Raw genomic sequence first — 15,368 nt, 5'->3', positions numbered from 1 at the left:
CTATTGGGTCTCTTATGTTTGAATGATACCTACATTTTTGTATGGCAACTAAAAATTAAAAAGCTTAATAGATAAAACAGCAAAACAATTTGATTTAACCAATGTTCAGTGTGCTTTCAGGAATTAGAATTCAAAGATACTGGGAAACTGTGTTTTCATGTTTCAGTTTAGTGAAAATTAGACAATGGTATTAAAGTATAGTTGGGACTTCTGGTTAAGATGGTGGCATAGGAACCATGTGAAAGCACCCTAGGGGAGAAAAAAAAAAAAAAACAGCAAAATACACACTTCTACTGAAAACTGAGGTATATAAGGAATTACCAACTATAGCAGAGAAGTGGAAGAGATCCAGAGTATCTAAAGCCCACATAAGCATGCAGAAGCGGCTCCAGCAGCAGCAGCACCAGATCCATGGCTGCAGCTGGTCTGCAGGGCCACAGCAGCAAGGCTCAGCTTGAGCCCCAGGAAAAGCCAGGTGAAGGGATTTTCCACAAACACTGGAGATCCTCGCATGTACAAGAAACATGAAGGGAGGACCACAACGACCAAGAGGACCAGATCAGGAGGAAGAGGATCACATGGACCAGTGGGAGAACTAGAGCCACCATTCACAGCCTTCCCTTCCCCACTGCAAGTGCAAGAGCTAGCAAGCACCAGAGTCCCGGGGAAGGGAGATCACAGCATCCAGCATCAGAGACCAGAGCAGTGATCCAGAGACCCAGCCAGCCTACTTGAACCCACAACAGACCAAAGAGGAACCCAAGCAGGAGCGCAGCATAACTGAGAACAAAATCGTCCCCCAAACTAACTGGGATTACAACAGGGCAGTACCTGCCAAATAAGCCTGTATACAGGCTTGAATCGGAAGTGCTAATTGCACTTTCCATATCAGGATAAATTATATCTTAAATCTGATGGATGGTTGGATTTGCATTCTTAAGTAAGCTATATTTTGGGCTTGTTATTTGTTGTTTCCTGATTTATAGTGGCTTTGTTTCCTCTTTTGTTGTTTATTAGGGAAGTGTCTCAGTTGGTCACAAGCTGATTTGGAACCCTCAACAGACCAGAAATCTTAACCAAGTTGATGGAATTAAGGGTGTGGGGAAACCCAAACACTAAGGGATTGAGACTTTGTTAGAGGATCTGGTTGTCATAATGCCTATCTTGCACAAATACTCTGTACTGTTTTTCATTGAATCTGTACATTGTTTAGTTAAATTTTATAATCTGCCTGTATTTTGTCCCACTCAGTCTACTTGAATACTCTCATAACAGGCAAACCCAACATCTAAGGTCACTCTTGTATATACTCTGAGAGTCTTAAGAGCCACACGCAGCATGTTAAGCTCCTACCATGAAGATATATAACATCAGATTGATTGATATATCTAATAATACTGCAGCTAACTAGAAAATCCAAGCACTAAATAAAACCAAGATGCAAAAATGTGTATATTATAACACAAGAAAAAACAAAAATTAAGACAATATAAATCCACAAAAAAATACTAATGTGTCAGAAAAGACCTACAGTGAGAATGAGTTAGAGGAAATGCCTGAGAAAGATTTCAAAAGAATGTTTATAAATATGCTCAAAGAAGTCAAGAGGAAATCAAAGGAATGAAAGAGGAAATCAGAGGAATCAAAGAAGACACAGGAAACCAATTTAATTAAATAAATAGGTTAATACAAAACATAAATAAATAAATAAACAGAAATATTAAAGGAAAAGTCAGAATTACTAGCAATAAAGAACACAGTCAATGAAATTAAAAAAAAAAAAAAAAAAAAACTCTGTAGAAAAATCTCACCAGTAGAATGAGAATGGATGGAGAGGACAGAATATCTAAATTAGAAGACCAGGTGGCAGATCTAATACAGTCCAACAAAGATAAATACAAACTCATAGGAAAGTATGAATGGTAATTTCAAAATATTTGGGGCACTATGAAAAGATCAAACATAAGAATTCAGGGTATAGTAGAAGGAGAATAATTTCACTCCAAAAGCATAATAGGCATTTTCAGCAAAATTACAGAAGAAAACTTCCCCCAAATTGGGAAAGAGATGCCAATGCAGATACAGGAATCCTTTAGGACACCAACCAGACAAAACCTGGAAAGAACCTCTCCTCACCATATTATAATTAAACAACCAAACATACAAACCAAAGCAGTTAGAGAGAAAAATCAAGTCACATACAAAGGCAAACCCATCAGGATCACAGAAGATTACTCAACACAAATTTTAAAAGCCATAAGGGTTTATAGTGCTGTATTCCAAGTTCTGAAAGATAACAACTGTCAACAAAGGTTCCTTTCTGCTGCAAAGCTATCCTTTCAAATAGATGGAGAAATAAGGACATTCCACAACAAAAGCAGGTTAAAGGAATATTTGAAGACAAAATCAGCTCTACAGAAAATACATGAAAGAATCCTCCATGCTGAAGAGAAAGAAAAGCACACATATAAGGAACCTAGAAAAAACCATACTCAAATGCTAGTTAACACAAGAGAGCAAAGGTAAAACCTGTAGAACTGCAAAAGAAAAAGAAAATGGCAAAAATAAATACACACCTTCCAATAGTGTCTCTTAATATCAGTTGCCTCAATGCCCCAACCAAAAGACATAGGTTTGCAGACTGGGTTAAACAACAATATCCTTCAATTTGTTGCCTACAAGAAACTCACCTTTCTACAAAGGATGGACACTATCTTAGGGTAAAAGGTTAGAAAACAGCATTTCAAGAAAATGGGCCTAGAAAACAAGAAGGGGTTGCTATCTTAATTTCTAACAATGTAGACATCACTCCAACATTAATTAGGAAAGTTAAGTAAGGTAACTTTATATTGATTAAAGGCACACTCCAAAAGGAGTACATTACAATCCGAAACATATATGCACCTAACATGGGGACTCCCAACTTCATCAAACCAATGCTAATAGAATTAAGGTCAGAGACCTTACACCAAACACAGTTGTAGGGGTGACTTCAACACCCCACTCTCATCAATTGACAGGTCAGCCTGGCCAAAAAAAAAAAAAAAATCAACAGAAAGGCATCTGGATTAAATTAGGTCATAGAACAAATGGACCTAACAGATATATATATACAGGACATTTCATCCAAATAATGCAGAATACACATTCTTTTCAGCAGCACATAGAGCATTCCCTAAAATAGACCATATATTAGGACACAAAGCAAATCTTAACAAATACTGAAAATCAAAAAATTCCTTGCATTCTATCTGGAAGCAATGGAATCAAACTACAAATCAATAGCAAGAAAATCTATAGACCATACACAAAATCATGGAAACTAAACAATACACTACTAAATGATGAACGGTTCAATGAAGAAATCAAGAAGGAAATCAAAAAATTCATAGAGTAAAAATTGTAATGAAAACACAACATACCAAAACCTTTGGGACACAATGAAGGTAGTCCTAAGAGGCAAATTTATATCTTTAAGGGCCTATATTAAGAAATTAGATTAGTTATCTTTTTCCTCATTTTCATAGTGGGCACTGGCCTGTAACTCCCAGTACAAGCATGGGGCTATCATCCACAATGAGCTTTTGATCAGAGAGACCTACAAGTTCTCCAAAGAGACAGACAGATTTCTGTCAGAGTACTTGATGAGCCACCAAAGGTTAGTGGTAAGACCCTACTGCTGAAGACACCATATGCAGTTGACACATAAGATGGAATGGCATGGCTGGAAGCTAGAAGAGAGTCAGTCCTCAGACAGTCAGCATGTCTAATGCCAGAAGGTGCTACATGGGCGACCGGGGAAAAATGACCAATATCTGTCTAAACAACTCATGGTCTAACCGACTTAGCAGCAAATAACCTGTTGTGTGCAATAGTGGCACACAGCCATGGTGGAGAACCAACTGCTCTTGACTTGGCTAACTGATCCCCTCTGGGATACAGGACCCATAGCTGGATCTGGGAAAAATGTCAGAACCATAATCAAACATAAGCCTACTCTCCAATATCAAGCTACCACCAATTCTGGGCTACATGAGGACCTACACCTATTAAATTCTATATAAAAAAATGTAAAGGTTATCTCATTTGTCCTGGTGCTAACTTACTCTCTGTTGGAGAATTTGCTTCTCTTTTTCAGATAGATGTAGATCCTAAGGAGAGAGCCACCTCATCATACCTCAAAAGGGCCCCAGCTGAAACTAAGAAAAATTGGCAAAACAAGCAAGGGTGCTGTTTTCCTGATGAACTGGATACCAGCACAAGGGGGAAGGAGACCAACACAGAGAAAAATCAACTCCTACCAAATCAGAGAACCAGAGCCTCAGAGGCCCCCAGCACCTCATCACGGAGGCAGACCAAAAATGAACCCAACATAGCTCAGGGAAATTTTGCAGAAGAGGGGATGGAAAGAATGTCAGAGCCGTATGTTAGGTCATGATATGCAGACACATTTATCTTACCCATAACTGTGGCCTCACTCCACAATGCACAACCCATATACTTCAACAAAGAGGGGCCAATGGGGAGGGGGTAGGTCACAGATGAGCCTAATAATGGTACCAAACTGACTGTATTTGCTGAATACAAACTAATTAATAAAAAAATACTTTAAAAAATAACAATAAAACTTAAAAAAAAGAAATTAGAAAGGTCACAAGTAAATGACCTAATGTTTCTTCACCTTAAAGCCTTGGAGAAAGAAGAACAAGGCAAACTGAAAAATCTGTAGATGAGAAGAAATAATAAAGATTAGGGCAGAAATTAATGAAATAGAAACCAAAAAACAATCCAAAATATCAATGAAACAAAGATTTGATTTTTGAAAGGATAAAGAAGATTGATAAGCCCTTAGCAAGTCTGACCAAAAGAAATAGAAAAGAGACACAAATTAATGAAATTACAGATAAAAAAAGGCAGCATCACAACAGATACCAAATAAATATTTAAAAATCACAGGGACATACTATAAAAATATATACTCCACTAAGTATGAAAATCTGAAAGAAATGGATGATTTCCTTGATTTATATGACCTACCTAAATTAAATCAAGATGAGATTAATCACTTAAATAGACATATAATAAGTATGGACACCCAAAGAGTTATCAAAAGTCTCCCAACTAAAAAAAGTCCAGGCACAGGTGGATTCACTGCTGAATTTTACCAGACATTCAGGGAAGAACTAATACCATTGCCTCTTAAACTTGTCCATAAAATATAAAAAGGAGGAATCCTACTAAACTCCTTCTATGAAGCCAGCATCACCCTGATACCAAAACCAGGCAAAAACAGAACAAAAAAAGAAAATTATAGACCAATCCCCCTCATGAACATAGATACAAAAATTCTCAACAAAATATTCACAAACAGAATACAAGAATATATCAGAAAGATCATGGACCCCACAAAAGGAGGCTTTATCCCATAGATGCAGGGATGGCCCAACACATGCAGATCGATAACTATAATACATTATATAACTAAACAGAATGACAAAATCACATGATCATCTCATTAGATGCAGAGAAAGCATTTGACAAAATCCAACATCTCTTCATGATAAAAGTCCTACAGAGAATGGGAATAGAAGGAATATATCTCAACATAGTAAAGGCTATGTATAACCAGCCTACAGCAAACATATTACTAAATGTGGAAAAACTGGGAGCTTTTCCACTAAAATCCAGAACAAGGCAAGGGTGTCTACTACCCCCACTTTTATTTAATATGGTACTGGAAGTCTTGGCCATAGTGATAAGGCAAGAGACACACATAAAAGGAATACAAATTGGAAAGGAAGAGATCAAATTATCACCATTTGCAGATGTTATGATGCTATACATAAAAGACCCTAAAGACTTTACCAGCAAACTGTTAAAGCTGATACCACCTATATCCTTGTAGCATTATAGAAAATAAACACACAGCAATCAGTAGACTTCTTATACAGAGGAAGAAACCAGATAATCACTCCCATTCACAACTACATAAAAAAAAAAGTACCTTGGAGTAAACCTAACTAAGGATGTGAAGGATCTCTACAATGAAAACTTTAAAACACTCAAGCAAGAAATTGCAGAAGACACTAGGAAGTGGAAAGACATCCCTTGTTCTTGGATTGGAAGAATTAATATTGTGAAAATGGTAATCTTACCAAAAGCAATCTACACATTTAATACAATCCCCATCAAAATTCCAATGGCATTCTTCATGGAAATAGAAAAAAAAATTCATCTGGAAGCACAAACAATCTCAAATATGTAAAACAATATTGAGCAACAAAAATAAGGCTAGTGGTATCACCATACCTGATTTTTATCTATACTACAGAGCCATAGTAACAAAAACAGCATGGTACTGGCACAAAAACAGACATGTAGATCAATGGACCTGAGTAGAGGATCCAGGTGTACTTCTGCATAGCTATAGCCACCTAATATGCAATACTAATGCTAAAAATACTCATTGGAGAAAAGACAGCCTCTTCAGCAAATGATGCTGGAAAAAGTGGATATGTATCTGTAGAAGGATGAAAATAAATTCTTCTCTCTCTCCATGCACAAGAATTAAGTCCAAATAGATTAAAGACCTTAATGTCAGACCTGAAACTCTGATACTGCTAGAGGAAAAAAGTAGGGGAAACCCTTCGACATATTGGTCTTGGCAAAGACTTTCTGAATATAAGCCCAATTGCTCAGGCAATAAAACCACAGATTAACTGCTGGGACTTCATGAAATTACAAAGATTTTGTGTAGCAAAGGAAACTGTGAATAAAGCAAAGAGGCAACCTACAGAATGGGAAAATATCATTGCCAGTTGTGCATCTGATAGAGGATTAATATCTAGGATATACAAAGAACACAAAAAATTAAATAATAAGAAATCAAACAACTCAATGAAAAAAAAAGGGCTATGGAACTAAATAGAGAGTTTTCAAAAGAAGAAAGATGGATGGCATATAAGCATCTAAAAAAAAAATGTTCTACATCCCTAGTCATCAGGGACTTGCAGATTAAAACTATGTTGAGATTCCATCTCACTCCTGTCAGATTGGCTACCATCACGAAAACAAATGACCTTAAATGCTAGCGAGGATGTGGATAAAAAGGAACTCTACCACAACTGTTGGTGGGAGTGCAATCTGGCCCAGCCATTGTAGAAATCAGTGTGGAGGTTCCAAAGACAGCTAAAAATAAATCTACCATATAACTCAGCTATAGCACTCCTAGGCATATATCCTAAGGACTCATCTCATTACCTTAGAAATACTTGCTCAACCATGTGTACTGCCACTCAGTTCACAATAGCTTGGAAATGGAACCAGCCTAAATGTCCCTCAACATTTATACAATGGAGTTCTACTCATTGGTAAAGAAAAATAAAGTTATGAAATTTTCAGGAAAATGGATTGAACTGGAAAGTATTATACTAAGTGAGGTAACCCAGGCCCAGAAAGCCAAACATTGCATGTTCTCTCTCATATGTACATCCTAGCTACAGATGATTGAACTTCTCTGTGAGTAGGAAGAAAACTCAGTAGCAAAGGCCAGTAAGCTAGAAAAGAGAGTTAAAGGGAAGAGAAAGGAAAGGAGGAGAATATTTAATAGGATGGTATTGTATATTGCATATATGTAAGTAGAAGGATAGATTAATGGGAGTGAAAAGGCCCAAGTGAGGTAAGGGGAAGAGATTGAGTAAAGGAGAGGTGGAGGGAGGGCTAATCAAAATCTAAGAGGATATAAATAAATCATGTGGCAACCTACCTTTTTGGACAATGGAACACTCAGGAGCCATAGATTGTTGCTAGAAAATTTTCAGTGCCAGAGATGGGATACCTTCCACTGAGTTGTTGGCCAGGGAGGTCCTGATGCCCCTAAAACACTTCAGGCCATTGCCAAGGCCCTTGGTTTCCCACCACGAATAGATGACAAGACCCTATGGCTAAAGACGCCACATACTTGGGCTTCAAGGTCACTGAGAAATCCTGCTGGAACTGAGCTGATAACCTCCTCCATGTAGTCCAGCTGACAGAAAGGTGGAAGAAGCCATTCTACATGCAGTTCAATGGGAGAAAGAGAAATCACCATTGATGATACTTAACTGCAAGCCAGGCCAAATCAGCCAATGGGTGCAATAGTGGCACATCTGTCATGGTGGAAACCAAGTGCCCTCTAATTGGACTGGAGGCCCACTCCATGGGAGGGAATATATCCCTGATACTGAAAACTTAAAACAGGGGTAGTCATGAGCCCAAGGGTGTAACATCTGCTGCTGTCTGTCTAAATGCATATTCCATGCTCATCAAACTGCCTAGTAAGCTCTTCTCTTAATGTTCATACCCATATATTAATGATACTCTCACTTTTGGTAGAGAACCTTCTCAGAGGGCAGTGACCTTGGGAAGACACATAAGGCATCATGGTGCTGGAACGCAGTGAAAGGTGTGTTCAGTACTGTAATATCTCTATCACACCTTCCAATGCTCTAGGTCCATGGCAGAAGAGGTGGCGGAAAAAAATGTAAGAGCCAAAGGAAGGGTAGGACTCCTTACAATATACTCCTTACAGTATATCCTGGAGCTTGCTGGCTACATAGTCTAACCAAATTTGTTCAAGTCTAGGTTCAGCAAGAGACCATGCTACAAAAAATAAGGTAAACAGCAACTGAAGAAGACACAGATGTCCACCTCTGGCTCCACATGCACAAGCATACACACACACACACACACACACACACACACACACACACACGTTCTTGTAATGCAAACATACATGCATACACACTTTACAAATGCACACATAAAAAATAAATTTACACTTACATAATGTCATCTTAATATTTTAGAGAAAGCTCTGAAATCTTAGGTATATTTGGACACAATAATGCCATATTTTATTCTTTGAGTAAGCCTAAGCTTGAAGATCCTAAAATGCAGTAAAATGTGTATAACACCAAAACTCTTTTCAGACGTGACTTTAGTTCCAATGTTTCTAATACAATTACCTATGCTCTCTCTTAATATTTCTTTTCTGCTCCTATAGTATCTTTAATTATTTCAAATCCTACTTATAATATATTCAAACATTTCTTCAACAAGTTCTGCTTTGAATTCTCTGATACAGTTTGCTAATATAATTTAGTTCTAAAATTACTAGGATTACATAGGGGATTTCCAAACACTGAGTCTACTACTACAGATTAATATAATGGGTTGACTTCTCTTAAGAGTCTTATGAAAATATATCTTGGATTCCCTCAAAGGTCACTGACCAGAAATTCCCACTGTTCCCATAGCAACACAGCAAGATGCTGTGCCTTGGAAGTGTGCTGCATTTTAATCAGGTTTCTCTAGAGCTTTTGAACTGCCTATTGTTGGTATACTAAATACCAACCTGCTTTCTATCTTGCAATGAGATAAAAGCTCACTCATGTCTTTAAATGTCAAAGCTAAGCCAGGCTACATTAAAGTCAAATCTAAGCAAATAAAGTAGCAAGTCTACATATTTATCTTAGAAAAGAATACCATATTCTTTACTTAGAGTATTCAGCTACAGTTGCTTGGTGAGGCAGACAAGAGTAGTAGTGAAGACCCCAGGTTCTACTGTTAGACCATTGAGGATTGACTCCCAGAAACGTTATTTACTACTTATGTTTCTTTGAGCTAGTTCCTCAGCCTTTGGGTGTAACTCATTCCTTACCTGAAAAACTGTAGATAATAATAATAATACTTCATAATATTGTGTGTAAAATGAATGAGGCAAGCATGTATTAATGTTTGGGCCTGGCTGATCACAAATGACTAGTGAGTTAATGAGGCTAATATTATAATGGCATATTTTAAATTTATATAAAATTCAATGTTGGATATACTTAGTTATATCATTTATATCTTCTGTTAATAAGAAATAGTAATCAAAGTGCTGGAAATAATAAAATTACTTTGGGGACTGAAGGTAGAAGTTATTTACTAATAGCTATAGATTCATGTAATAGTTTCATAACCAGTGATGCTATACTTTTGTATACTTAGAAGAATGGTATTAAGGACCAAAACCATGATTACTTAGAATATGCACCAAATCTATATATATATTCATGGAAGACATTTTAGACTAAGATATAGTCATCATGTCATTTGTTGTCTTATCCACATGAGATAATAGAGAAATGCCAGGAAGATAGAGATACCTATAGATCACTATTCATGTATTTATTGGTTATGGTCTGATCACTAAGGAACAGATAAATATATTAAGTAAAATTCACTTGTCCAAAACCTCACTGGTTTGTACCAACTAAGGAAAAAGTAACTTAAAAAAAAAACATTTGGGCCGGGCGTGATGGTGCACACCTTTAGTCCAGCACTCGGGAGGCAGAGGTAGGAGGATCGCAATAGTTCGAGGCCACCCTGAGACTACATAGGGAATTTCAGGTCAGCCTGGGCTAGAGTGAGACCCTACCTCACAAAAAAAAAAAAAAAAATTGGGAGCTGGAAAGATAGCTTAGAGTGTCTGGAGAGATGGCTTAGCCTTTAAGACACTTACCTGTGAAGCTTAGGGACCCATATTAGACTCTCCAGATCCTACATTAGCCAGACATAAAATGAGACAAGTGCAAGGTCGCACATGCCCACTAGGTGGTGCAAACATCTGGAGATGGATTGCCGTGGATAAGGCCCTGGTGTACCAGTTCTCTCCCTTCCTCCCTCCCTCCCTCCCCCCCCCCCCTCAAATAAAAAAGAATTAAAAACAGAAAATTTTAAAAAGATAGCATAGAGGTTAAGGTGCTTGCCTGTGAAGCCTAAGGATGCTAGTTTGTTTTCCCCAGTACCCATGTAAGCCAGATTCACATGGTAGCACATGCATCTGGAGTTGGTTTGCAGTGGCTGAAGGCCCTGGCCTGCTTGTGCTCCCTCTCTTTCTCTCATAAATAAATAAAAACAAAATATTTTAGGGCCGGAGAGATGGCTTAGCGGTTAAGCACTTGCCTGTGAAGCCTAAGAACCACGGTTCGAGGCTCGGTTCCCCAAGTCCCACGTTAGCCAGATGCACAAGGGTGCACGCGTCTGGAGTTCCTTTGCAGAGGCTGGAGGCCCTGACGTGCCCATTCTCTCTCTCTCCCTCTATCTGTCTTTCTCCCTGTGTCTGTCACTCTCAAATAAATAAAAATAAATAAATAAATAAAATAAGATATTTTAAAGCCATTTGGGGGCTTAAGAGATGGCTCAGTAGATAAAGTGCTTGCCACACAAGCCTGAATACTTGAGTAGGCCATCAGTCACCATGTAAGTGTTGAACACTGTAGTGGGTTTCTGTAATCTCAACACACCAATGAGAGGGGATGTGAGGATAGGACAGTCCCCTAGATGCTTAGGGGCAGCCAAAAATTAAAAAAATAATAATAAAAATTAAAAAACAGTGGTGAATAACTCAAATAAAGTGGAAGGCAAGAAGTGATACATGAAAGTTGTTCCTTGACCCACCACACACATGCTGCGAAATATATATGCCCACACTGACACTGACACACATGAACATACACACACACACAGCCATTAGACTGTTCATCAGATTCCCAAGTTTAATTCATTTACCATTATTTTCCTCCATGCCTCTCCAATTTGGCTGTCTAAAACCCAGTCGAGATAACCTTTGCATGACAACTTCTATATTACTCTAGAAACAACAGAGATCCCAGCAGCTGTGTTTCCCAGGAAAGGGTTGGTTGTGTTTTTTGTTTGTTTGTTTGTTTGTTTGTTTGTTTACTTTATGTCTGTGATTACTCCTTGGGGACCAACAAGAAGCTATGAAACAGTGAGATAGTTGCCATGGTAGCATTCTGTCCACAGTACCGGATTGGCCATTCAATAGGTCAATGATAACTTTTCCCTTTGTCACAGCCTAAGAAACATTGTTATTCAATGTTATATGTCCTAGAAAAGGTGAGTTGATTAAAAAAAAAATCACCCCCTAAGTATAGATCAATGAGCATCTAGACCATACTGTCTTCTGCATTGGACATGCCCCAAATCTGTGGGAATGTCTTAAACATATCTTAAGTGGCTGCAATATTAGTCACTCCACAGGATGGATCCCGCTGCTGAAGGAGTGCCATGTTGAACGATGAGAAACCTGGCATCTCATTGGCAGCCATCCCTGGCCATCGGCCTCAAGTGACCTTAGATAGCAGCTGATACCATAAATTCTATTAAGCTATTGCCAGAGATTAATGAGCAAAAGGGAAATTACAATGAACAGGGCCTTTCCTACAACTTTAAATATATTCTCTGAACCAAATAAATATATATACTCCTAAGTGAGAGCTTATTATAGATTGTTGATAACTGATGAGTCTGAGGTTTAATTATCGAAGCAATTTGTGGGGAAAGTACTAGTGGATACTTGATGCTTCTCTAAAAAGTAATCTACCACAACTCAAAGTGACATCTGAGAACAGCTCTGTGTAGCAATATTATGATAGTTTTCTTGTCACTGTCCATAATGAAGAAAAACATTCAAATGCTGTGCTTTGCCAGTTTTCTACTCTAAGACCTAGTTCTGAGCCATTTGGTGGCTTTGAGTCATTTTTGTGCCAGTTGTTCCTGGATATGCTAGAAATAGTTTGTTCAAGGTAAGTATTTTTAAAATGGCAATGATTTTCAGACTACAGGCTCCTTTTATACAAGGTAATTCATATTGACAATCTGTAAGTGACTTGAATTCCTCAAGCAGTTTCTTGGCTGATAGATTTTCCACCTCAGCCCATCATGCCTATCACCAGCTTTATACAGATCAGTCTGTCATCTTGCATATTATTTAACTATAGAATTATTGAATACAGATTTGTTAATATCTTTAACACACACTATCTTTGCAACATTGCTGACTTTTGAATGCATTTTTATACAAGTATTCGACTCACCTCCAATAACATCATGGCCTGTGATAGAATAATCAAATAGAACGCCAAACTAACAAATAATAATTACATTATATGATGAAATAATGTTGAAATTTAATATAATAAAAGATATCTAGATGGTATAACAAGATGGCTATAGAGAATATACTATGTGAAAATATATTTAGACCCTATATTAAATCTGTTTTTAGGTAGCTAGCAGAAAGATTACACAGCTTTCAATGGTTTTAGGAAGAAGATTATTTTTAATATTGTTGCTTGTGGTAATTATTATTAGTATTTTGTAGAAGAACATAAAAGCTACTTAAATTTCCTACTTTTATATATAATACAAAGTAACTCCCAAATACCTATTTTAAAGCACAACACAGTCAAGATTGAACCACATGATACCTTTCCATATGCAAAGGCATTTTTATAAATAGCATTTTCCTAAGGAAAGAAAATCTCAAGTCTTTCTAATAATGAAAAATCTAAACAACTACTTAAATGCCTTCCCTTTTAGTCTATAAGAAGATATTTACAAATTGTAAAGGTATCTTTACAGCATAGAAGACTTAGATGTCTATTCTATACATCATGTTGAGAGGACAGTGTTAAATTTACTTGACTTGGAAAAGAATGGAATGTTGGGTAAAGAAAAAACATGGACAAATAAAAAATTCTGCAACATATAATGACATAATGAGAGCTCAGCACACAATTAGCAGAAACATACAGGTGCATCACATGGACATAGGCACTAGGAAAAAGTGACATCTGATGCCAGCAAACAGCCCATCCCAGGCCAGGGATGCAGCAGGGGTTTCTGGAGTCTTCCATGAATTGGTAAGACCACAGTAAGGCTACAGAACAAGGAATGAGGATTATGATGAAATTAGCAATTATTGCTCCTTACAAATAAGTCAACTAAACTGCTCAAAATATCACCCTCAACCCACAGGGATGTAGAAAAACCAAAGGCATTATCTCTTACCTTTTCTTGAAATATGGTAATTTTTAAAAAAAAAAATAAAAAAAAATGAATAATAATTGGTATTGTTGAGAATCTTGTCTAGAAGCAAGTGATTTTATATTTTTCCAAGCCAAGACGAAGCAGAAACATGAAAAATGCTATTTACAGGCTGGAGAGATGCCTTAGTGGTTAAGGCATTTGTCTGCAAAGCCAAAGGATCCTGGTTCAATTCCCCAGGACCCACGTAAGACAGATGCACAAGGGGGTGCATGCATCCGGAGTTCGTTTTGCGGTGGCCGGAGGACCCCATTCTCCTTTTATGTTCTTTGGGAGGAAAAAACAAGTCCAGTAACTTACCATTTTTTTATGAAGCAAATTTAAAAGGTCATGATTTCTAGGTGGACTTTTCACTTCCTTGTTAGTTTTCTTCTCAGCGAATGGCAGTATTCAATTGGTTTACACAGCCATTGTAAGTAGGGCTGTTCCACTGTCATGCATGATGAAAATGGCAGCCAAGCCAGAATAGTTCCATGAAAACTATATTGTTACAATATATATCATAAAAAGGACAAAAATAACCTCTTGAGTATTAGACCAGGTCAAGATATAGCATAGAACCAAATGTAGGAAGATACCAATCAGCACAATTCTGGATAGCAGAGTTTAGAAAATATTAGTGCTGACAGCACCTCTAGAAGGCTGATTCTGTCCTTTGCCCACAAGTAGCCCTTTCTGGTGACAAAAAGACAGAACGATCTACCCTAGTTTGACCCTGCAGCTATGGACTAGGTATGGGTCAGTAACACATATAATATTCTCCTATCCGATGCCTTCATTTGTTAACCAAATACTCAGGATTGCTTAGTTTTGCCATTCTGAATATAATTTAAACAAAATTTAAGCTATCAAAATTTAATTGTTGGGCTGGAGAGATGGCTTAGTGGTTAAGCGCTTGCCTGAGAAGCCTAAGGACCCCGGTTCGAGGCTCGGTTCCCCAGGTCCCACATTAGCCAGATGCACAAGGGGGCGCACGCGTCTGGAGTTCGTTTGCAGTGGCTGGAAGCCCTGGCTCGCCCATTCCCTCTCTCTCCCTCTATCTGTCTTTCTCTCTGTGTCTGTCTCTCTCAAATAAATAAATAAATAAATAAATAAATAAATAAATAAATTTAATTGTTACAAAAACGATCAGTGAATTTTATCTTACATCATGAAAATACTTCAGGATATGTCTCTAGGAGTAATACAAAGTGCTAACACTGAAATCCAAAATGTGTTACAAACAGAATCCTGCTCTCCTAATATTAGCAATGCCATATAAAATTCAGGATTTGTTACCTATTCTCACTTTTACCCCAATACTTGCCTGATTGCTGATTGCCTGATTGAGGGGAAAAATGAAATGGCAAGTTTTAGACAATTAAAGAATAGTGCAATAAAAGTAAGGAAGAAATAAATAAAATGTGTATGAAAATAAACCCAGAATACCATGT

The sequence above is a fragment of the Jaculus jaculus genome, chromosome 2, assembly GCF_020740685.1.
Source record: "Jaculus jaculus isolate mJacJac1 chromosome 2, mJacJac1.mat.Y.cur, whole genome shotgun sequence".
Lineage (NCBI taxonomy): Eukaryota > Metazoa > Chordata > Mammalia > Rodentia > Dipodidae > Jaculus > Jaculus jaculus.
This window is presented reverse-complemented; position numbering follows the sequence as displayed.